The sequence below is a fragment of the Myxine glutinosa genome, chromosome 9 (assembly GCF_964187855.1).
Source record: "Myxine glutinosa chromosome 9, kmMyxGlut1.1, whole genome shotgun sequence".
Lineage (NCBI taxonomy): Eukaryota > Metazoa > Chordata > Myxini > Myxiniformes > Myxinidae > Myxine > Myxine glutinosa.
The window spans coordinates 26,004,617-26,030,380 of record NC_136269.1 but is presented as its reverse complement, the minus strand read 5'-3'; the positions used below and the strand labels follow the sequence as shown (position 1 = coordinate 26,030,380).

The 25,764-nt window shown below is 42.4% G+C and overlaps 1 protein-coding gene across 2 annotated transcripts in view; it reads left to right on the top strand.

The window, feature by feature from the left end:
- Positions 1 to 25,764, top strand: part of LOC137435791 (uncharacterized) — a 51,616-nt gene that overhangs the window by 17,110 nt on the left and 8,742 nt on the right. For both annotated transcript variants that reach the window (XM_078784208.1, XM_068129737.2), the window contains exon 2: positions 15,469 to 15,643. The gene's annotated coding sequence lies outside the window, so the exon portion shown is untranslated. The remainder of the gene's footprint in view (positions 1 to 15,468; positions 15,644 to 25,764) is intronic.

Below are 25,764 nucleotides of genomic sequence, written 5' to 3'. Positions count from 1 at the left end.
GGCGTTCCCGAGCCTGTCTGGCGAGAGGAGTTACCGGGACGGATACCTGCCCGGTGGACGTCAAACTGTCGTGTGGCCGTGCACCGAGCCAGCGTTTGGCGCCGTTCGCGACACCGTCTAAAAAGACGCGTACGGGTCGCCCGTTGGGGCCTAACACGCCTGGCAAGCGGCGTGGGGCGTTTGGCTTGCTTTCCCGTCCCCGCTTCGCGTGGCCACGAGGGGCTGTAGCCGGGGTGCCTGGTACGATACCTGCCCGGTGGAAACACGTCCACCCGGGGTTCGTTCAACCGCCCGAGTGCGGCGACGCCGACCATCATCTTGGTCAGGAAGGGCCCAGAGACATTGTGCGGGACCGAGACCAAAAGGGGGTCGTGAGTACTCACCGGGACACATGTATATAAGATGGCCATCTTAATCATAGGGAATTGATTGTGGGTTGGGAATTGTTGATGGTTGTGTATTGTTGATTGCTCGGGGAAAATCTCCGTGGTTGTGTCATTGAAATTGTATGGTATCATTACCATTGGAAATATATCCTTGAACATCAGTTGTCTCTTGGGTGAAATTCATATGGATTGCGTGGCGAAAGCGCATATATAATACAGCTTTCTGGCGAAGTTCCTCTCACGGTCCGGGGTCACCGAGACCAGGTATTCACCGAGGGGACCACGTAACACATGGAAGAAATATGATTGGCGTGTAAGCGAGTAACACCACTGCAACAATACAGTAACATCAATGCTCGAACAGCAATCCACAATTTCTCAAAGAACCACAACCAACCATCTATATATATATAAAACACAGTTTGTTTGTCTGTGTGTTACCTATAGACCCCTAAACGGAGAGGCTCACGTACTTCATTTTTGGCATAGACATGGCCATTGGGCCTGGGAAGGACATGGCCCACCTAAAAATGACCTCTGATGACGAGATCCATATTTTTTTATTCATATTTAACTTAGTGCATTTCAGCGAGGAACATTATACACTGAATCGCAGCCTGTGCCACAGCAGCGCGCTGATTCGCTCAGAGTGATCACGTGATGTTCCATCCTCGCCGCCAGACGCGCTCACGTACTCGATTTTTGGCATAGACATGGCCATTTGGGCCTGGGAAGGACATGGCCCACCTAAAAATGACCTCCAATGACGAGATCCATATTTTTTATTCATATTTACCTCAGCGCATTTTAGCGAGGAACATTATACACTGAATCTCAGCATGTGCCAGAGCAGCTCGCTGATTCACTCAGAGCGATCACGTGATGTTGTGATCACAATGTGATCACGATGTCACGTGACCGCCAGACCACTGAACTGAAAATATATAGAATGACCATTGCCATTCACACCACACAGGTGGAGATGCAGCTACCAGGCGCCATCTTGGTTGGCACTCGATGCTGGGCAATGGTGATTTCCATCATGCGTTTGCACGTAATTCAGAGCGAAAAGCGATTGCGTTTTTTCACCTTTTGTGCGATCGTGTTTTGTGTCGATTTTTGTCTATTTTGTGCGATATGAATTGACTCGTGCGAGGCTTTTGTCCGAGTGAGCTTGAGTCGAGAGGGCGAATGTACGGGTTGGGAATGTACGGGTCTCCCTTCCCCTGCCCGGCAACGCCGGTCCTGGAGGGCGTCATAGGATCGGTGAGTCTCTGAAATCCGCTTCGTGCTGTTGTCACGAAGATGCAGGACGATGTCGCGATTGTTGTACTGCTCTCCTACCATGAGAACTGCAACGTCATTGTTGACTGGCCCTCCCCTCCCCCCTCTCCCTCCCCTTCCCTTCCCCTCCCCTTCCCTCCCCTTCCCCTCCTCCATCCTCCCCTTCCCCCTCCCCCTCCTCTTCCCTTCCCCCCTCCCCTCCCCCCCTCCTCCCTCCCCTCACCCCTCCCCCTCCCTCCTTCCTCCCCCTTCCCCCTCCCTGTCCCCCCTCCCCTTCCCCCATCCCCCTCCCTCTCCCTCTCCCTCCTCCCCTCCCCCCTTTTTCCCCCTCCTCCTCCCCCCTCTTTTCCCCTTCCCCCTCCCCTCCTCCCCCCTCCCCTCCCCTTCCCACCCTCTTCCCACCCCTCCGTTCCCCTCCCCCCGTTCCCCTCCCCCGCCCGGCAACGCTGGGTACTTCTGCTAGTTGCTATTATACTTTCTCAAAGCACAAAGGAATTCTGAACAACAAGCTATGTTTTGCGTCACAATGGAACAACTCTTTCTCAAAGGAAAGCCATTTCTGTCTCATACACAAAAGTAGACAGGGCAAGATAAGATTCAGTCACACCTCTGCATTAATGGACTTTACCAAGGTAAATTGTTTTTAGGGAAAGCCTGTTTATCAAGGTCATACAAAGGCTGTCCTCCCAACTGTTCTCTGGGCCAGATGGCCAGCAGTTGCCAGGCAACAGTCTCGGGCTGCCCGGAAATAGCACACTAGTTTGTTCAGCATGGAACACTGCTGCCCCTGTCAGGACATTACTTGCATGAAATCCCTGACACACACACATGGCTAATGATGGCTAATGTTCCTGCTCCCCAAACACGCATGCACACATACACCTACCGTGTACACACACACACACACACACACACACACACACACACACACACACACACACACACACACACACACACACACACACACACACACACACACACACACACACACACACACTAACGGAGGTGGATACTTTGAGACCTGGTAGATCTCAGTTCCATCTCCTGAAGTTCACCCACGTGTGGGGATAGCAGGCAAAAACAACATGCATGCATAGACACATACATACACACATGCATATACATATATATACAGTCACTTGAAAAAGTAAGTACACCCCATGTAAAGTTTTGACTTTTTCAACATATTTCAACATACAGCTATTTGATCTTCATTTCAACAATATTGATAGATAAAGGTGATATAATATAATAAATATCATGAAACATTTACATTTTGTAGTCCATTGTATAATTTAAATAAACATTAATGCAAATTTTGCATGTGGAAAAAGTAAGTACACCCCTACATTTATCACTACTTCAAATACCTAAAATTAGAATCAGGTGCACCAGCTCAGGTGCAAATGATTAGAACATCGTTGGAGAGCATCTTGGAGGAACCTGTCTTATTTAAACCTCAGACATTTAGTTTGGTTTGCTCTTTGTTGATGAAGTGTGCGGCGTCACCATGCCTAGATCAAAAGAGCTGTCTGAGGCCTTCAGAAAGAAGGTTATAGATGCCTACGAGTCTGGGAAGGGATTTAAAAAGATCTCCAAACAATTTGAAATCAATCATTCGACTATCCGGAAGATCATCTACAAGTGGAGAAGATTCCAAACAACTGCCAACTTGTTCAGGCCAGGCCGCCCCACCAAGTTCAGCCCGAGAGCAGACCGCAAGATGCTGAAAGAAGTCTATAAGAACCCCAGAATGTCATCACGGGACCTACAGGTAGCTCTTGCCACTGTTGATGTCCAAGTGCACGAGTCTACCATTAGAAAGAGGCTGCACAAATTTGATCTACATGGGAGGTGTGCCAGGAGGAAACCTTTGCTGTCCAGAAAGAACATCAGGGCAAGACTAAAGTTTGCCAATGAACACCTCGGCAAAGACCAGCACTTCTGGAACAATGTGCTCTGGACAGATGAGTCAAAGGTAGAGCTATTTGGCCACAGTACCAGAAGACATGTTTGGCGAAAACCAAAGACAGCATTTGACCACAAGAACCTGATACCAACTGTAAAGTATGGTGGTGGAAATATTATGGTTTGGGGCAGCTTTGCTGCATCAGGGCCTGGGCAGCTCACCATCATAGAATCCACGATGAATTCTTCATTGTACTAGAGGGTGCTTGAGGATAATGTGAGGCCATCTGTCGGGTAGTTGAAGCTCAACCGAAGGTGGACCTTGCAACATGACAATGACCCTAAACATACCAGTAAATCCACCAAGGAATGGCTGAAAAGAAAGAAATGGAGGGTTCTGGAATGGCGAAGTCAAAGCCCGGATCTAAATCCCATCGAGATGTTGTGAGGGGATTTGAAACGAGCTGTGCATGCAAGAAACCACTCAAACATCGCACAGCTGAAAGAATTCTGCATGGAGGAGTGGGCAACAATTTCTCGCGGTCGATGTCAGAGACTGGTAGACAGTTATAAGAAATGCCTACTAGTCCGGCAGATATGTGAAGAATTGTGGTAGAATTGTGCCTTTGATGATACAAGCATGAAACTTGGCACACAGTTAGGGCATACCCTTACAGTGAAATTTGGATGTAGGGGCATTCCAGATTTCTCCTTGGCCCAAAATGGCGGCTAAGAAGGACATATTTACCTATTATTTCAGACTTGTCATTTGTGCTGCTATTGAAACACAATGTAATGAGCATATTATAAATTGTCATGTAGATGCTATGCAATACCTTCATACTGGGTTCAAAATTGGAATCTACGGTGGCCTATAAGGGGCAGAACAAATGGTTTACCATTGCAATAGACAGGACTGGTCTAGCGGTTTAATTATTTAACTTTGCATGACTATCTGATTTCTCCTGGGTGTAATTTTGGTTCAATACCTTTATATGAACAACTTTGATGTAGCTTTATGAACTTTCCTATCATAGACTAGGTGACTATAAGGAACAATGCAAGGCTAGTGAAAAGTTACGAAAGCGAATTACTATATTTATGATAATAATGTATGTATTTCTTTTTCAGATGATAACTCGACTGCACTGCACCTTCGCTCATTGACTGTAGTAGCTACCTAGATTTGGTTCCCAATTTGTATATTGATTGGATGGTGGTGGTGGATAATGCTTAATTGACAATGGCCAACAAAAATTTCAAGCTATTAGACCCCCAAAGCCCTAGTACATCTGGAACAAACATGCCTTATCTGACAGATTGGGAGAAGTGTGTGTTATGTCAGGAGGTCACCGATGAGGCCCTTGCCTGTCCAGCTGATTCCAAGCGAACCACAGGGTCCGGATACCAAACTCTTGCAGATTATCTCCTCACCTTCAGCCAGATGGGCTGCCTGCCAAAATCTCTAGAACTGTCCCGCCTGGACGATGGTGAAGGTATCCAGTCAACCTTCCAGAGCCACAAGGCTAAGTGGCATGATTCATGCAGACTGAAATACAACAAAACTGAACTGCATCGGGCACAAAAAAGAGAAACGTCTAGTGAAGAAACCGCAAGTGTCTCAAGAAAGTACACCCGTCACAGAGTACATGTAGACCACACACAGCCACAGCCTGAAAAGTGTTTCTTTTGTGACAAACCAGCGGGTACTAATTCTCTGCGAAAAGCTTCCACCTTCGACCTCGATAAACATGTCAGGACAGCTGCCCTGAAACTAGGAGATCAGGCACTTCTTGCTAAACTGAGTGCAGGTGACCTTATAGCACAAGATGCACAGTACCACGTGAAGTGTCTGGTGTCACTTTATAACAAAGCAAGGGCCACAAGCACAACACTGAATGAACAAGATGATATCAATCACGGTATAGCACTTGGAGAGCTAGTGTCCTACATCGATGATGCCCGCACAGATGCTCTTGTGACACCAGTGTTCAAGCTGGTAGACCTAGCAAGACTATACACCACCAGGCTGGAACAGCTTGGAACAGTCTTGACCAGGCGTGTCCACTCCACCAAACTCAAAGATCGAATCATGACATATTTTCCAGACCTAGAGGAGCACATGTCCGGTCGAGATATTCTGCTTGCTTTCAACCAGGATGTTGGCTCAGCCCTTCAGAAGGCATGTGATCACGACACTGACAGTGATGGAGTTTGTCTTGCTAGAGCCGCAAATATAGTTCGTAGAGACATGTTGAAAATGAACTCAACATTTAGTGGTTCATTTGAAGCCCACTGCCAAGAACATTCGGTACCTAATTCGCTTGTATCACTAGTTTCTATGATCTTGAATGGTCCTAACATCCAAGAGCAGTCAAGCCACTCGTCGGTATCAACACCTACTCTCACAATCTCACAACTCCTTATGTTCAACAGTTACTCACGCCGCAGAGAGAGTAGCAGTACTACCACGTCCACGAGGCACAGTCACAATCGGGAGACTCCCCTGCCTGTGTACCTGGGCACCCTTATCCACACAAAGACTCGAAAAAGAGACCTGGTTGATACTATGTTCAACCTGGGTCTCTCGATCTCCTATGACAGGGTGCTTAGCATCTCCACGGACTTGGGGAACAGAATCTGCCGTTTCTTCCAAAATGAGGGTACAGTTTGCCCCCCTGAGCTAAAAAGTGACCTCTTCACAACTGGGGCAGTGGATAACATTGATCATAACCCCAGTTCAACAAGTGCCCACGACTCCTTCCATGGCACTGGCATTTCACTTTTCCAGCACCCAAATAGCGATAGCCGTGGAGTTCAACGGGTAAACCCAGATGACACATCAACAACAGACGCACACCTGCCACAGTCATACACCATCGTACCTCCTGTTGTTCTGGGTAAATGTGACCCACTTGTACCCAAGCTAGCGGGTCCCAACAAAAGCAACTGCCAACTCATCCCTGAAGCAATGCAGATTGAGTACAGGTAACTGATTATTGTGTTTGAACTGTGGACAGTTATATGTGTACCTAAATAACCAAGACTTGTTAACTTGTGTGGACTTGTTTGTTCTTAATTGTGTTCATTATCTTGCATTTTGACAGGTGGCTGGAGCAGATGGAGAAGACAGTGCTATCTGACACACCACTTAAGGGAGACGAGACAGTATCATGGGCTGGATACCATGCCAGCAAGCAGTCTATTCCAGAAGAACCAGAGTGTAGTGTGGCCTTAACTTCATTGCTGCCTCTCTTCTATGACCAGGCAAAATCTGTGGCAATGATTCGTCACTCCATGGATGTCATCAAGAAAGCAATCGATATTCTGAATCCAGGTCAGATCCCTGTAATCACACTTGATCAGTCACTGTACACACTTGCCAAACAGATCCAATGGAGATGGCCAGAAACACACGGAGAAGATCACTTCGTCATGGTCTTTGGTGGACTCCATATTGAGATGGCAGCATGGAAAACCCTCGGTGACCTTCTGGATAGCAGTGGGTGGACAGGCGTTCTGATGCTTGCAGGGGTTGCTACAAGTGGTACTGCTGATTCCTTCCTGAAAGTGACCCATGTGACACGCACACGACGAGCACACCAAGTCACAGCCAGTACTCTCTATCTTCTCCTGAAGGAAGCCTACAGCCAGTACACCAGTGGACTAGATGAGGGACAGGATACGATACCACTAGATGACTGGTGCGGTGAACAAGCCAATGCAAGTCCACAGTTTCAGTTCTGGTTCCTAATTATGCAGCTAGAACTGGCAGTCCTGATCTATGTGAGATCCGTCCGTGAAGGAAACTTCCAACTGTACACTGATGCTCTGACCAAGCTTGTACCATGGTTCTTCGCCTTGGGACATACAAACTATGCCAGGTGGATCCCAGTTCACTTGCGCGACATGGTGACACTTGCAACAAAGCATCCAACTGTATACGCACAGTTTCTGGCAGGAAACTTCACCATGAAGAAGACTACACGTGCATTCTCTGCCATAGCCTTAGACCAGGCACACGAGCAAAATAATGCATTGGTGAAAGGTGATGGAGGGGCTGTAGGTCTTACGGAGAATGCTGCAGCTTTGCGCCGATGGATGGTGTCTGGTCCAGAGATGGCCAAACTGATCTATAAGTTCGAGGCCACAACAGAAAAAAGAATTAGGAAAACTGAACTAAAACACCATGAACAGACAAAGCACACGCAGGTAGCCTTTGCTCGAGATGTGAGAGCACTCACCCGTGTCATAGGAGAGATGGGGAACCCATTCTGTGACGACAGCAAAGATCTCTTGGTGCTAGACAGCAGAGACCTGGCAGACCCAGCAGTCATCAACACCCTTTACCAGATCGAGAAGCTGGGAAAAGAACAGTATGACACATATGTGAACGAGAGGCTTGTACATCAGACAAAGCCTATCACTGACCCAATAAAAAGAAACAATCTCCCTCTCTTCAGCCGACCCCCAGTCAGAGAGAAGTCAAGAACAGAGTTGAAGGTGGTATCTCTGAAGAATGACTGCGTTCTGTTCTCCAGGCTGTTTATTGCATCCCAGACACGGAATGGAGATCTTGATGAATTCTTTGCACATGAAAACCAAGCTTGTCCCCCTGCATTGTCACAAATGGGCAAAATCCGGCTTGGAACCAAGTCTGATCTGGTTGGGTGCTTAGAAGATCTGATCACCTCACGGGAAAATGATGATGTAAGCCCCCCTGTTGAAGTCATGATCCTGGATGGAGCAGCCATCGTGAACATGCTGGCACCTCGTAATGCGAAGACCTTCTCTGAGTATGCATCACTAGTATTCTTGCCATACATCACATCTCAGATACAAAATAAGAGCAGGGTTGATATTATCTGGGATGAATATTTCCCAGACAGTTTGAAAGCCGACACCAGGAAGACGAGGGGTAAAGGCACCAGGAGACGAGTTGAGCCATCTAGTTCCATCCCTCGAAACTGGCAGGCCTTCCTTCGCATAGACGAGAACAAGGTGGAGTTGTTTGACTTTCTAGCAACGAGGATAGCAAACATTGAGACTGACAAGCAAATCGTCACCACAAACCACAAAGAAGTTTTTTGTACACAGCCACGAGATGTTACTGGTCTTTCCCCGTGTAGTCACGAGGAGGCAGATACAAGGATACTACTCCATGTCCAAGATGCAGTCAGACAGGGCTATACCAAGGTGTCAATCCGCACAGTGGACACAGATGTTTTGATCCTTGCAGTGGCAGCAACTGGATATCTTGACATCGATGAACTCTGGGTTGCTTTTGGCACAGGGAAGAATTTCAGGCACTTGGCAGCTCACGAGATGGCTGTGGCACTGGGACCAAACAAGTGCCGAGGGTTGCCATTCTTCCACGCCTTCACTGGGTGTGACACCGTGTCCTGCTTCGGCGGAAGGGGGAAGAAAACAGCATGGGAAACATGGAAAGCCTATGATGAGGTCACCTCAGCTTTCTGCGCACTGGCTGCCACACCAACCATTTCAACTGCAAATGACAACATGGATCCACTGGAGCGTTTTGTTGTTCTGCTCTACGATCGAACAAGCAGCCAGGAACATGTTAACGATGCCCGCAAGCATCTCTTCACCCAGACTGGTAGATCAATAGAGGCTATCCCACCAACGCAAGAAGCCCTCAGACAACACATCAAGAGAGCTGCCTACCAAGCCGGCTTTTGTTGGGGCCAGATGATGATTTGCGCACCTGAGCTCCCATCGCCAAGTGAATGGGGTTGGAAACAGAGTAATAACGGCTGGGGGATATATTGGACAACCCTCACAGAGGCAACTGAGGCATGCCGACAATTGATTAGATGTGGATGCAAGAAGGGTTGCAGGAAACAGTGCAAGTGTGTTAAGGCCACACTCCAGTGCTCAGCTCTGTGTCACTGTGCAGGGGAGTGCACACGATAGTATACAGGAGGAATAACACACCTGTTACATATACACAAACATGTGGAAGACTGTTTTGTAGACTGTTTTATAGTGAAAGTCACTTCCACAGCGTTAATGTGGCATTTTCACTTCATTTCCATTGTGTTTCTGGAGTTTGCTCAAAATAGCTCAAAAAGTAATTATTTTTGTAAAGAATAAGGACCAAATAAATGTTATGTGAGTTTGTTGACATTTAATTATGATCTTACAACCTGTTTACGTGAAAAAAACATCATAGGTGTGCTTGAGCAATAAGTAAATCTAGTTTTATAGACATCGGTATTGTGTATCTTATTATCCGTAAACGGCCATTTTTAAAATGGCCGCCATTTTGTCCCTAGGAAAAGATTTGAATGCCCCTATATCCAAAAATCTTCCTAGTAGTATGCTCTATCAGTGTTCAAAATTTCATGCTTGTATCACCAAAAGCACAATTTTTTCACATATCTGCTGGGCTATACGAGGTTGTTTCTGACAAAGGGGGCAATACCACCTATTAGAGCCAAGGGTGTACTTACTTTTTCTACATGCGAAATTTGCATTTATGTTCATTTAAGTTATACAATGGACTACAAAATGTAAATGTTTCATGATATTTGTTGTATTATATCACCTTTATCTATCAATATTGTTGAAATGAAGATCAAATAGCCGTATGTTGAAATATGTTGAAAAAGTCAAAACTTTACATGGGGTGTACTTACTTTTTCACGTGACTGTACACACACACACACACACACACACACACACACACACACACACACACACACACAAAGGTGGACACACCTGAGAGGGCTCCATTCCACCTTCTGAAACCCGCATATGGAGATAACAGCCAACACATACATTTACCATCGATCTCTCTGTGAGGGGAAAGTGATAGGCCCACAGACTCACCATCATCACAGGGAAGATTCCAATTACATTGAAGGCCTTGGTTTTCACGACATCAAGCTGAGCATGATTTGAGGCAGGGGCAGCCCAAAAGGGAGAGTCAGTAACACCAGCCCAAAAGGGAGAGTCAGTAACACCAGCCCAAAAGGGAGAGTCAGTAACACCAGCCAAAAAGGGAGAGTCAGTAACACCAGCCAAAAAGGGAGAGTCAGTAACACCAGCCCAAATGGGAGAGTCAGTAACACCAGCCAAAAAGGGAGAGTCAGTAACACCAGCCAAAAAGGGAGAGTCAGTAACACCAGCCCAAAAGGGAGAGTCATTAACACCAGCCCAAAAGGGAGAGTCAGTAACACCAGCCCAAAAGGGAGAGTCAGTAACACCAGCTCAAAAGGGAGAGTCATTAACACCAGCCCAAAAGGGAGAGTCAGTAACACCAGCTCAAAAGGGAGAGCAGTATAATACTTCACCAAATTGCGGATGAAGATTTTGTCGGTGGATAGTAGTTCAGGTGTGCCAAAGAAGGACTTTGCATGATGTAGGATGTCCAGTCGATGACTGGCTTTGGATACAAATTTAGTAATGTGGTTTGCCCAAGAAAGATCATGGATGATAGTGAGACCCAAGAGTTTGAATGACTGAACTTCTTCAAGAGGATTGTTAAGAAAGTAGATGGGAGGGTTATGCAGATGGTCCTTTCTGTGAGGGACAGTGAATGGGATTTCTCGGGATTGAAAGACATTCCAAGTGTTTAACCAGCTCACGATTCTATCGAGGAAGCCAGAGTGGGACGAGGCTGCCTCCTGACTCTCAGAAGGATGGGGGATGTTGTGGCAGAGGTTGGAGTCATCAGCAAAGAGATGTTCCAGAGTGTGAGTGATTAGAAATAGGACAGGGCCCAGAACCCTGTCTTGCGCACTCCAGCCTTGACAGGGAGAGGAGATGAAAGGACCCTCTGAGAGCCACACGTTAGCAACGAGAATGAGGCGTCTGTGGAGTTGTCCTTCAATGCCACGAGCAGTGAGTTTGGAGGAGAGAAGTGCGGGTTGCCAGACTACATCGAATGCTCGAGATACCGCATGTCGAGAGAGACAGTCCTGATGAGGGGGAGGAAGAGTGGTGGAGGAGGGGGGGAGAGGGGTAGAGTGGAGGGGGAGGGGTGGAGGTGGAGTGAAGGGGGGAAAGGAGGGGAGGAGAATGTATTCAATCATGCTTCGTTTGTTATAATTTTCGAATTCAAACTTTAAGGTTATCAAAAAAGAGGTTACATAAGAACACAAGAAGCCCTGAACACTTTTTATCGTTTTCCCAGCCGAGAAACAATCGGTTTAGGGTTGGGTGGGGCGTTGGCTCAATGTAATTGGCTTTTCCCCGAGCAGCCACATTTCCAGAACTCGTCTCCAAAGTGGAACTCGAGCTAGCTAGTTTACCAACTCTTATCATTGTAACAATCTCAATGTGTCAGGTGAAAAAAAAAAAGTTGCGATGCCGCTGGGACTAATAAGGGTAATTTATAGTTACTATGACTTTGCGCTTTCACATTTCGACCGAGTTTTTAATTATTCTGTCTGTGTTCTCAGAATAAAGTTTTCTTGAAAATTAGATGTCTCAAATAATAAAAACGTTATGGCCTGGACACAAACACACACATCTTGTTTTTTCATTTCTGTCTCTCTCTTATTCACAGTCATAGTCTCTCTTCTCTTCTCTTCTCTTCTCTTCTCTTCTCTTCTCTTCTCTTCTCTCTCTCTCTCTCTCTCTCTCTCTCTCACACACACTAACAAAACCCTGTCCCCCGCTGCGTTTGGAGAGCAAGGCAGGATGCCAGACTGTATCGAAAGCTCGAGAAAGGTTCAGAGAGACATGTCTGGAGAGATGATCCTTGATCTCATGTCTGACATTGAGGTCCTCCATCCATTGTTGGGAGAGTTGAAGCAGCATGTCCAAGATAGAGTGGGCTGGTCTGAATCCGAGTTGATGATCTGAGATGAGGTTGTTGGAGAAGAGGATGGGTTTTATGTCAACTGCGATTATGGATTCCATGGTCTTGCTGATGATTGTTAAGTTTAACATAATAATATGCTGGCAAATTATGAGGAAATGTCTATGTGATCTCACTGTTGTGGGCCAGGAAATCAACATCTTCTTGGATCCAAATGGCTATTTTAATTGTTGCCAAAAACAACCCAAGAAACTTGCATGGAAAGCTTCCAATTATGTGAAATACATGAATTAGACCTGGCTCTGTCCTTGTAACAATCTCGATGTGTAATAATCACCAGGGTAACCTGTATAGTTTTAGAATGCAGCAACACACATCTCTCATTCTCTATACTGTGAGACTTTGGAATTATTTACTTGCTTTGGTTTTTCCTTCAACCTCTAACTCTTCAAGAATCAGATGAACACATCTCTTTTCTTAACACTGACACACTTACTATTTTACTTCGACCTTAGCAGGAGGCCATGTCTGCAGTTTCACATCGTGATGAGAATTCTTCTCACCGATTCACGTGAAATTCCAAACTCTCGACTCCGAAGCCGAAGACATTTCGCGAACATGGTCAATGTTTTCAGGAGACCTTACATCTTGAGTACGTCCCGAATGTGTTGGTCATCAAACACTTTTACTGTTGAAATTTGCGACAACGCCTTTTTCTTTGAACATTTTGACGCAGGCAAAGGCCCCACGACTTGTATGGCACAGTGTAAGTGTCGGGTCTGTCCACCTTCATCAAAAATGTGACAGACAACTTGAGGACAACAAGACAACAAAAGGAATATTTATTCGTACGCACGGAGACAAAATGCTTGTCCACAAGGACAAGCAGTTCTCTGACTTCTATTCTGGCTGAATCGTAATTTATACTCAAAGTGTCTACGAGAAAGAAAGGCAAAAGCAAGACTGCAGCATGAGGTCAGAGCATAGGAATGCAGATATGAGGACCATTGGCTTGATATTTTACACAAGGTCAAGCCACAGATAAAGCATGTTTTTGCCAACTCAACGCAGAGACACAGTTCTGCTCGACAACTGTGAGATGGCTTTTTGCCATTTTTGCCATCATATTTCCCTTAGCTTCGCGTGACTACCCCATGTGATGCAAATACCAAGCATGCTTTTCGACCATCGGTGCCACTGATTGGTCCAGAGACGACAATTATTCATTTTTACCCCGAAATAAGTTCCAAAATCACGTTTAAACGCGATTTGAGTCTTCTTGTAGGAGTCCGTTTTAAGAAAAATCTCCACAAAATATGTCTTTTGCCAGATAGTTCATGGATTTTAGAATTAATACAAGTCAGGAGACGACGACGGTTCACGAGCAAGCGGTATTCAATGACAAAGGACGGACTATAACCGAAACAGGCCCGGACTGGGGGGTCGGGGGCCCACGTGGCAGGTGTCGGCCCCCGACATGCGGTGTACATGCCTATTTACAAAGGGTCCCAATGCGCTGCGTGCGCAGGCCTTTAAGAGCCAACTGTACGTAATTGTGTGTGGTGCAGGCCCGGAAATGTCAAAAAGGAAGGTTACTGACCTTGAAATGAGATAGAAAATAATGTATTATCAGTTATGAGGTTCGTTAGCTACACCATACCGAAAATTCGGTTCGATTCCGACAACTTTGAAAATTTGACCTTTGTGACCTTCAAAGGTAAAAGGTCAAGGATTCTGAAATTTGTTGGAAAACTTGTATTTCATGATGTATGTGATAATATAAGATCATGTACGACTTTTCGCCCTATCAGGAAGCGAACAATGTAATAAAACCATCAAAAATCGACTTTTCTAAATTTCGTGACCTTGTGACCTTGGGGCGAAAATGAAAAATCGAGCTCCGTGGGGCTAGACACATGACATTGGCCTAACCAAATACCGAAACGCCTGTCAGATTACACCAAACCCCTCGGAGAAGATGTAGCTTGAACTCGATTACCCCCTAAAAACACATCTTTTTTGGGCGTGGCTCCGCCCACAATGGGCGCAATACGCCCACTCTTGGCAGGACACAACTAGATCATGATATCAACCTCCCACCCAAGTTTCATCAAGATCGGATGTTATCATCAGGTAGTTATGCTGCGGACAGACAGACAGACAGACACACACACAGACAGACGCACATACATGACGAATATACTGGTCACTCTGTTTGATAACTCGTGAACCAATAAAATTGCAAAAAACAATGCTGACTTGGGGCTTTTTTTTTAACTATGGTTAAAATACCTTAAGATGACTCCAGAAAAATGCCAAACTTACTTAATTTAAGTATTAATTTAACCAAAAAAATACATTGGCAAAAATCTCTATGAAATGTGCATGAACTCCAACATTGTGACATGGCAGTTGAGCAGTGTACACTATGACTGGTGCACTTCCTTTTTTATTGCGAGCCTCATGATCCATGTGTAATTCCCATGCTGCTCTTCGGTCTGATTTAAGCCTGGTCTTGGCTTAACAGTTAAGGTGAACGGCTTAAGATCTTAAGGTCTTGAGTTTGAACCCCTGTCATGCCGTTGAAATAACACCAGGTGAGTTGAACTCACTCAGCTCGTCAACCTTGTGAGGTCGGCAAAAAAGAAGTACCAGCTTTTAACTGATATCAGGGAATACAGCCGTGCTCCCAGAAATGATGCAACCAACAACCGCAGGCTGCCTACGAAACACCAACAAAGTCTGATTTGAGGTGTCAATTTCTTCTTCTTCAATTTGCAAGTTGCTGTTTAGATCCAGATGTTTCTTTTTCTCCCCTAAATCAATAAAAGGAAGGATGTGGTTTGGTGTTCTTTCTCTTTTTTTTTTTGCCCCCAAATAAATTCTGCCTTTTTTTGTCCTTCTACCACTCCAGCGTTCCTAAAAGGTACCACCTAAAAGGTACCACTCCAGCGTTCCTAAAAGGTACCACCTAAAAGGTACCACTCCAGCGTTCCTGGTGGTGTTCCCACGGCTGGCAGTGCACATTCGCCTCTAAGCTGTGGGGCCTGGCTTTCAATATCGACGCATCTATAAACTTTCATCCCGGTGTTTTGAATGCAGGGCGGTTCATCAATGTGTGCGACGTTCCTCGGAATGATGATACGACGGAGGACCCGTCTGCTGGCATTAATCGGTGGATGTTAGAGACTGCCAACACATCTTTTGCGAACACCCGACACGCCGGTCTGTGAAAGACTTGGGGTCCAAAAACATTCCCAGGCTGACCCGACACAAGGTGAGATTAGTAATTATGATCGTGAAAAAAAACAAGTTTGAGTCGTGGTGTCGAGTATATGTATGGCGGTTAACTTCCTGGGCTGACAGGAGACCTCAGACATCTGGAGTTGCGCACACTGGTCTCTGAGCTGTCTGGCCTGGGTTTGAATCTAGGCCCAGCTATAAACCGTTATCCTGACGTTTCAAAGGCAGGCTGATTACCTCCACCACCAAAGGTGGATGGAGGTTATGTTTTCACCCCCGTCTGTCTGTCTGTCTGTCCGTTTGTGAACAAAATATCTCAAAAAGTTGTGGACGGATTCGGACGAAATTTGGCAGAGATGTCGCGTATGTGACAAGGACGAAATTATTAGATGTTGGTGAGGATCCGGATCCGGCTACGAGAATTTTTTAAGTGATTCTTCACCATTGGGAGATCGGGCCAAAACGATACATAGCAGGATATCTCAAAATGTTGTGGACGGATTTAGACGAAACTTGGTGGACCGGTTGAGTGTCTGACAAGGAAGAATCGATTCAATTTTTGGTGAAGATCTGAATATGGATCCAGCTAGTAGAATTTTAAAAAGTGATTCTTCACCATTGAGTGATATGGCCAACCAGGCGGAGGATATGGCCAACCTTTTCTTCCGAGTGCTGTTCTAGTTCATCACTGTGTCTGTCGTCCATTGGATGGACGTTCAACTGGCATTACATCTTGCTGGCATTCGTTGGTGGACGTTAAATATCCCAGTGTCCTTCGTGAAGAGTAGGTGAGTGATCGCCAGCACCATTAACAAATTCCGATGAAGATGGCATCACGTGACTGCATCTCTGACACGCTCTTCCCAGTGCCCTAGAATACCAGAGTTTGGAGAACTTTACAGTAGGCACCGTGTTGTTAATACCCAACTATTTGCATGCAGTGTAGTGTTAATTACGTACTATTAGAATGTACCTTTCAGGCCTTTTAGATCCCTCAGAACCTTTAAATAGGGCTTTGCAGACATTTTACTTTTGACTTTTTTTAACCATCAGACCCCTTAGGCTTAGACTGTTAGACCGTTTACAAACCTTTGACTTCAGACCCTTTAGATCCTCGACCTCTTAGAGCTTTGACTTTAGATCCTCAAGACCCCATTCGACCCCCTTGAGATCCTCAAGACCCCATTCGACCCTCAAGACTCCATGAGACCCTCAATTAGCCATGAGACCCTTAAGACTCCACAAGATCCTCAAGACTCCATGAGATCCTCAAGACCCCATGAGACCCTCAAAAAGCCATGAGACCCTCAAGACTCCATGAGACCCTCAAGACTCCATGAGATCCTCAAGACTCCATGAGATCCTCAAGACCCCATTCGACCCCCTTGAGATCTTCAAGACTCCATGAGACCCTCAAAAAGCCATGAGATCCTCAACACTCCATGAGATCCTCAACACTCCATGAGATCCTCAAGACCCCATGAGACCCTCAAGACCCCATGAGACCAAGACTCCATGAGACCCTCAAGACCCCATTAGACCCTCAACAAGTAAAATCTATCTCATGTAAAAAAAGTGAGAATAAGTTGATTATTGCAGAACTGAAAATATGATTTCATCATGAATTATTGTGAATTATTAAGTACAACGCATGAGTTAAAGATATGCATCAAAGGAAGCAAGCAAAACATAAATAAAACTCACCCACAGGGTGAACCGTATCTTGCCTTGACAAATTGACCGCAAAGTGACCTTGACCTTCAAAATTTTGTGTGCTAAAGGGTATCTCTAAAAGACTCTGATATGCGAACTTACAAGAGTTTCCAGAAGGGAACTGTGCTCTACAGAGTGACCTAAACAATGCGAACTAAAGCAATACAATATACATGAAAAGTGCAGTTTTTTCGTCATAACGCCGTCAAATGACGTCACATTGTCAAACTAGTTATATGTTTGGAAAGCACTCAACAAGGGCTTCAATTTGAGGTACTACTCGATATGGTAACTGAAACTTGAAAATTTTACCTTTTGGTCAAAATTGAATGACCTTCAAAATGACCTTGAAGGTCAAGGCCGATCGACACCAAAAACTAATCAACTGAGCGCCATACCACACCCTATATACCCACCAAGTTTGGAGATCATAAGATCAAAGTTACTCAAAAAATAAGGGTTTCGTAATTTGACCTTGGGGTCAATAATTTTCGACCTCCAGCGCTAACCATGAAGGTCAAGGCCGATCGCCACCAAAAACTAATCAGCTGAGCGCCGGACCATATACTAGATTCCCATGAAGTTTGGAGACGATCCGATCAAAGTTACTCAAAAAATTAGTGTTTCGTCGACCTCCATGATTGACCACAAAGTGACCTTGACCTTTGACCTTGACCTTCAAAATTTTGTGTGCTGAAGGGTATCTCTATAGGACTCTGATATGCGAAGTTACAGGAGTTTCCAATGACTCGATATGGTAACTGAAACTTGAAAATTTTACCTTTTGGTCAAAATTGAATGACCTTCAAAATGACCTTGAAGGTCAAGGCCGATCGACACCAAAAACTAATCAACTGAGCGCCATACCACACCCTATATACCCACCAAGTTTGGAGATCATAAGATCAAAGTTACTCAAAAAATAAGGGTTTCGTAATTTGACCTTGGGGTCAATAATTTTCGACCTCCAGCGCTAACCATGAAGGTCAAGGCCGATCGCCACCAAAAACTAATCAGCTGAGCGCCGGACCATATACTAGATTCCCATGAAGTTTGGAGACGATCCGATCAAAGTTACTCAAAAAATAAGGGTTTCGTCGACCTCCATGATTGACCACAAAGTGACCTTGACCTTTGACCTTGACCTTCAAAATTTTGTGTGCTGAAGGGTATCTCTATAGGACTCTGATATGCGAAGTTACAGGAGTTTCCAATAATAACTGTGGTCTACAGAGTGATCTAAACGTGAAAAAAAATGATTAACCACAAACAAAAAAACAAAAAAACAAAAAAACAAACAAAAAAACAAACATACAAGCTGACTAATACATCTTGCAAAAACTTCGTTTTGGCAAGATAAAAACAAGAGCAATCAGATTGCAGACCCTCGCCAGGACGTGTTTGTGGTTTTTAAGGCTTTTGTGTTAAAACAAACATGGCGACCAAACCACGTGACCGATGACGTCATCATTATTATTTTTCTCCACCAATTTATCTCTTGATGACGCTCAAGAAATTTAATCTTGATCGGATGCAGTTTTGTACTTGTCGAATTATGACATCAAAATGGAGGCACAAATGACATCATTAACATATTTTATTCCCCATGGAGAATTCATTACAATGAGCCATGTCTCAATTTTTTTCGATGCAGCGCTTTCGGATATAGAGGTGCAAAGTTTTTCGGTTTTTCCACGATGGCGCCCTACAACGTGACATATGACGTCATAATTATCATTAAAAAATTACACAGGTGGAGTTGCACCTAAATATAAAAACATATAAACAACAACAACAACAATAATAAAATTTTTGGTTTGCTAAATAAGCAAGATGCATTTGCAAAAGCTAGCAAACATAATCTGGTCCGAGTCATATCAGCAGGTGTACCTGTAATTGACTGCAGGTGAGTTTGTATTTAATGACGTCCATTCCCGATCTCTTCACTCATTTCTCATTTCAGCTTTTTCACTACAGCTCCCACGCCATGCTTTTACTTTCCAGTTCACCCACTCATGTTGATTTGTTGAGTAAACGCTGAGCTGTTTTCTGTTGCTTGTTGGCATCTCTGTGCAGGTGAACACTGATGAGATTTTCCACCATTTTGGTCTCATGTCATGACAAGTAGGAGGAACGATGTAGTCTAGTAGGAAGAGGGGGGTATCATGCACCCCCCGGAAATATACTTCTAATCAGTGTTTCTAGATTGGAAAAATTGCGTAGAAAATGATGAGCTATGTTAAAAAGTTGTCAAACGTCCCACGTATCATTTTTATGCAAATTAGTGCCGCCATTATCGAAAAATCTAGTTTCACTATATCTCAGGCAATATTGCAGATAACTGAACAAATAAGGTGTCTAGACCCATGTTTTGAGGGTCAAAGATCATAATAAAACTATTCTTAAAGTGATCACATGTGTCTGTGTCATGCTAGTATGCAAATTAGTGCCGCCATTACAAAATAATCACATTTTTACCAATTAAGAGGCTCCAATATTGCAGATAACTGAACAAATAAGGTGTCTAGACCCATGTTTTGAGGGTCAAAGATCATAATAAAACTATTCTTAAAGTGATCACATGTGTCTGTGTCATGCTAGTATACAAATTAGTGCCGCCATTACAAAATAATCACATTTTTACCAATTAAGAGGCTCCAATATTTCAGATAACTGAACAAATAAGGTGTCTAGACCCATGTTTTGAGGGTCAAAGATCATAATAAAACTATTCTTAAAGTGATCACATGTGTCTGTGTCATGCTAGTATGCAAATTAGTGCCGCCATTACAAAATAATCACATTTTTACCAATTAAGAGGCTCCAGTATTGCAGATAACTGAATAAATAAGGTGTCTAGACCCATGTTTTGAGGGTCAAAGATCATAATAAAACTATTCTTAAAGTGATCACATGTGTCTGTGTCATGCTAGTATGCAAATTAGTGCCGCCATTACAAAATAATCACATTTTTACCAATTAAGAGGCTCCAGTATTGCAGATAACTGAATAAATAAGGTGTCTAGACCCATGTTTTGAGGGTCAAAGATCATAATAAAACTATTCTTAAAGTGATCACGTGTCTGCGTCATGCTAGTATACAAATTAGTGCCGCCATTACAAAATAATCACATTTTTACCAATTAAGAGACTCCAGTATTGCAGATAACTGAATAAATAAGGTGTCTAGACCCATGTTTTGAGGGTCAAAGATCATAATAAAACTATTCTTAAAGTGATCACATGTGTCTGTGTCATGCTAGTATGCAAATTAGTGCCGCCATTACAAAATAATCACATTTTTACCAATTAAGAGGCTCCAGTATTGCAGATAACTGAATAAATAAGGTGTCTAGACCCATGTTTTGAGGGTCAAAGATCATAATAAAACTATTCTTAAAGTGATCACATGTGTCTGTGTCATGCTAGTATGCAAATTAGTGCCGCCATTACAAAATAATCAGATTTTTACCAATTAAGAGGCTCCAGTATTGCAGATAACTGAATAAATAAGGTGTCTAGACCCATGTTTTGAGGGTCAAAGATCATAATAAATCTATTCTTAAAGTGATCACATGTGTCTGTGTCATGCTAGTATGCAAATTAGTGCCACCATTACAAAATAATCACATTTTTACCAATTAAGAGACTCCAGTATTGCAGATAACTGAATAAATAAGGTGTCTAGACCCATGTTTTGAGGGTCAAAGATCATAATAAATCTATTCTTAAAGTGATCACATGTGTCTGTGTCATGCTAGTATGCAAATTAGTGCCGCCATTACAAAATAATCACATTTTTACCAATGAAGAGACTCCAGTATTGCAGATAACTGAATAAATAAGGTGTCTAGACCCATGTTTTGAGGGTCAAAGATCATAATAAAACTATTCTTAAAGTGATCACATGTGTCTGTGTCATGCTAGTATGCAAATTAGTGCCGCCATTACAAAATAATCACATTTTTACCAATTAAGAGACTCCAGTATTGCAGATAACTGAATAAATAAGGTGTCTAGACCCATGTTTTGAGGGTCAAAGATCATAATAAAACTATTCTTAAAGTGATCACATGTGTCTGTGTCATGCTAGTATGCAAATTAGTGCCGCCATTACAAAATAATCAGATTTTTACCAATTAAGAGGCTCCAGTATTGCAGATAACTGAATAAATAAGGTGTCTAGACCCATGTTTTGAGGGTCAAAGATCATAATAAAACTATTCTTAAAGTGATCACATGTGTCTGTGTCATGCTAGTATGCAAATTAGTGCCGCCATTACAAAATAATCACATTTTTACCAATTAAGAGGCTCCAGTATTGCAGATAACTGAATAAATAAGGTGTCTAGACCCATGTTTTGAGGGTCAAAGATCATAATAAAACTATTCTTAAAGTGATCACATGTCTGTGTCATGCTAGTATGCAAATTAGTGCCACCATTACAAAATAATCACATTTTTACCAATTAAGAGGCTCCAGTATTGCAGATAACTGAATAAATAAGGTGTCTAGACCCATGTTTTGAGGGTCAAAGATCATAATAAAACTATTCTTAAAGTGATCACATGTCTGTGTCATGCTAGTATGCAAATTAGTGCCACCATTACAAAATAATCACATTTTACCAATTAAAAGAGACTCCAGTATTGCAGATAACTGAATAAATAAGGTGTCTAGACCCATGTTTTGAGGGTCAAAGATCATAATAAAACTATTCTTAAAGTGATCACATGTGTCTGTGTCATGCTAGTATGCAAATTAGTGCCACCATTACAAAATAATCACATTTTTACCAATTAAGAGACTCCAGTATTGCAGATAACTGAATAAATAAGGTGTCTAGACCCATGCTTTGAGGGTCAAAGATCATAATAAAACTATTCTTAAAGTGATCACATGTGTCTGTGTCATGCTAGTATGCAAATTAGTGCCGCCATTACAAAATAATCACATTTTTACCAATTAAGAGGCTCCAGTATTGCAGATAACTGAATAAATAAGGTGTCTAGACCCATGTTTTGAGGGTCAAAGATCATAATAAAACTATTCTTAAAGTGACCACGTGTCTGTGTCATGCTAGTATGCAAATTAGTGCCACCATTACAAAATAATCACATTTTTACCAATTAAGAGACTCCAGTATTGCAGATAACTGAATAAATAAGGTGTCTAGACCCATGTTTTGAGGGTCAAAGATCATAATAAAACTATTCTTAAAGTGATCACATGTGTCTGTGTCATGGTAGTATGCAAATTAGTGCCACCATTACAAAATAATCACATTTTTACCAATTAAGAGACTCCAGTATTGCAGATAACTGAATAAATAAGGTGTCTAGACCCATGCTTTGAGGGTCAAAGATCATAATAAAACTATTCTTAAAGTGATCACATGTGTCTGTGTCATGCTAGTATGCAAATTAGTGCCACCATTACAAAATAATCACATTTTTACCAATTAAGAGGCTCCAGTATTGCAGATAACTGAATAAATAAGGTGTCTAGACCCATGCTTTGAGGGTCAAAGATCATAATAAAACTATTCTTAAAGTGATCACATGTGTCTGTGTCATGCTAGTATGCAAATTAGTGCCACCATTACAAAATAATCACATTTTTACCAATTAAGAGGCTCCAGTATTGCAGATAACTGAATAAATAAGGTGTCTAGACCCATGCTTTGAGGGTCAAAGATCATAATAAAACTATTCTTAAAGTGATCACATGTGTCTGTGTCATGCTAGTATGCAAATTAGTGCCGCCATTACAAAATAATCAGATTTTTACCAATTAAGAGGCTCCAGTATTGCAGATAACTGAATAAATAAGGTGTCTAGACCCATGTTTTGAGGGTCAAAGATCATAATAAATCTATTCTTAAAGTGATCACATGTGTCTGTGTCATGCTAGTATGCAAATTAGTGCCACCATTACAAAATAATCACATTTTTACCAATTAAGAGACTCCAGTATTGCAGATAACTGAATAAATAAGGTGTCTAGACCCATGTTTTGAGGGTCAAAGATCATAATAAATCTATTCTTAAAGTGATCACATGTGTCTGTGTCATGCTAGTATGCAAATTAGTGCCGCCATTACAAAATAATCACATTTTTACCAATGAAGAGACTCCAGTATTGCAGATAACTGAATAAATAAGGTGTCTAGACCCATGTTTTGAGGGTCAAAGATCATAATAAAACTATTCTTAAAGTGATCACATGTGTCTGTGTCATGCTAGTATGCAAATTAGTGCCGCCATTACAAAATAATCACATTTTTACCAATTAAGAGACTCCAGTATTGCAGATAACTGAATAAATAAGGTGTCTAGACCCATGTTTTGAGGGTCAAAGATCATAATAAAACTATTCTTAAAGTGATCACATGTGTCTGTGTCATGCTAGTATGCAAATTAGTGCCGCCATTACAAAATAATCACATTTTTACCAATTAAGAGGCTCCAGTATTGCAGATAACTGAATAAATAAGGTGTCTAGACCCATGTTTTGAGGGTCAAAGATCATAATAAAACTATTCTTAAAGTGACCACGTGTCTGTGTCATGCTAGTATGCAAATTAGTGCCACCATTACAAAATAATCACATTTTTACCAATTAAGAGACTCCAGTATTGCAGATAACTGAATAAATAAGGTGTCTAGACCCATGTTTTGAGGGTCAAAGATCATAATAAAACTATTCTTAAAGTGATCACATGTGTCTGTGTCATGGTAGTATGCAAATTAGTGCCACCATTACAAAATAATCACATTTTTACCAATTAAGAGACTCCAGTATTGCAGATAACTGAATAAATAAGGTGTCTAGACCCATGCTTTGAGGGTCAAAGATCATAATAAAACTATTCTTAAAGTGATCACATGTGTCTGTGTCATGCTAGTATGCAAATTAGTGCCACCATTACAAAATAATCACATTTTTACCAATTAAGAGGCTCCAGTATTGCAGATAACTGAATAAATAAGGTGTCTAGACCCATGCTTTGAGGGTCAAAGATCATAATAAAACTATTCTTAAAGTGATCACATGTGTCTGTGTCATGCTAGTATGCAAATTAGTGCCACCATTACAAAATAATCACATTTTTACCAATTAAGAGACTCCAGTATTGCAGATAACTGAATAAATAAGGTGTCTAGACCCATGTTTTGAGGGTCAAAGATCATAATAAATCTATTCTTAAAGTGATCACATGTGTCTGTGTCATGCTAGTATGCAAATTAGTGCCGCCATTACAAAATAATCACATTTTTACCAATTAAGAGGCTCCAGTATTGCAGATAACTGAATAAATAAGGTGTCTAGACCCATGTTTTGAGGGTCAAAGATCATAATAAAACTATTCTTAAAGTGATCAAATGTGTCTGTGTCATGCTAGTATGCAAATTAGTGCCGCCATTACAAAATAATCACATTTTTACCAATTAAGAGACTCCAGTATTGCAGATAACTGAATAAATAAGGTGTCTAGACCCATGTTTTGAGGGTCAAAGATCATAATAAAACTATTCTTAAAGTGATCACATGTGTCTGTGTCATGCTAGTATGCAAATTAGTGCCGCCATTACAAAATAATCACATTTTTACCAATTAAGAGACTCCAGTATTGCAGATAACTGAATAAATAAGGTGTCTAGACCCATGTTTTGAGGGTCAAAGATCATAATAAAACTATTCTTAAAGTGATCACATGTGTCTGTGTCATGCTAGTATGCAAATTAGTGCCACCATTACAAAATAATCACATTTTTACCAATTAAGAGACTCCAGTATTGCAGATAACTGAATAAATAAGGTGTCTAGACCCATGCTTTGAGGGTCAAAGATCATAATAAAACTATTCTTAAAGTGATCACATGTGTCTGTGTCATGCTAGTATGCAAATTAGTGCCACCATTACAAAATAATCACATTTTTACCAATTAAGAGACTCCAGTATTGCAGATAACTGAATAAATAAGGTGTCTAGACCCATGTTTTGAGGGTCAAAGATCATAATAAATCTATTCTTAAAGTGATCACATGTGTCTGTGTCATGCTAGTATGCAAATTAGTGCCGCCATTACAAAATAATCACATTTTTACCAATTAAGAGGCTCCAGTATTGCAGATAACTGAATAAATAAGGTGTCTAGACCCATGTTTTGAGGGTCAAAGATCATAATAAAACTATTCTTAAAGTGATCAAATGTGTCTGTGTCATGCTAGTATGCAAATTAGTGCCGCCATTACAAAATAATCACATTTTTACCAATTAAGAGACTCCAGTATTGCAGATAACTGAATAAATAAGGTGTCTAGACCCATGTTTTGAGGGTCAAAGATCATAATAAAACTATTCTTAAAGTGATCACATGTGTCTGTGTCATGCTAGTATGCAAATTAGTGCCGCCATTACAAAATAATCACATTTT